Source organism: Amphiura filiformis, chromosome 17 (assembly GCF_039555335.1).
Source record: "Amphiura filiformis chromosome 17, Afil_fr2py, whole genome shotgun sequence".
Taxonomy (NCBI): domain Eukaryota; kingdom Metazoa; phylum Echinodermata; class Ophiuroidea; order Amphilepidida; family Amphiuridae; genus Amphiura; species Amphiura filiformis.
The window spans coordinates 52,986,022-52,986,864 of NC_092644.1; positions in this window are offsets into that span (position 1 = coordinate 52,986,022).

The following is an 843-nucleotide window of genomic DNA, read 5'->3' on the forward strand; positions in this document are numbered from 1 at the left end:
TAAGAAAAGTAATGTATATTATAGGGGCAAGGAATCCAGTTACTACACTGGAATTTCAGTGACCCAAGACAAGCGGTACGTTTTTTATGATAAGAAAAGAGGTGCCGCTAGAATGTACCTCATTTCTTAACATCTAGGCCTAATGAACCACTTGTCTTCAGTGAAGTATAATTGGATTCCTTGCCCCTATAATATATAATTATATAACTTTTGTTACAGTGTGTAGGCCTACCGGTATATAGTTATATTTTTTGAGATTAATGCAAAATTAGTCACAAAATTTATCAGGGGGGTGTAGTACCCCCTTTAAGTCAATGAAATACTCAATATTTAGGTGAGTTGGAAAATGATGATAATGCTTTCGATGATAAAAAAGAACAAGTCCCACATTATGGTATCAGACTAATTGTACAAGTTTGCTTTTAAAATTCTCCTGACCATAATATGATTATACTTGTAAGAGATGATGGTTCAAAATGGTAAAGAGACTTTTGGAACACCGATTGCATGACTGTCTTAAACTTGAACAGCTATAGGGTGGACCAAAATCGTGAATGATCGAATGATGTAAAGGTTTATAGTAGTCCCGGAATAGTAGTATTACCAGCTTCGTCTTCTTTTGTATTCTCCTGACCATAATATGATAATATACTTATGAGAGATGATGGTTCAAAATGGTAAAGAAACTTTGGAACATCCAGTGCATGACTGTCTTAAACTTTAACAGGGGGGACCAAAATCGTGAATGATCGAATGATGTAAAGGTTTATAGTAATCCCGGCATATAGTAGTATTCAAAGAGCTTTTAAATAGAAATAGAGTCGCAATTGATTATATAATCTT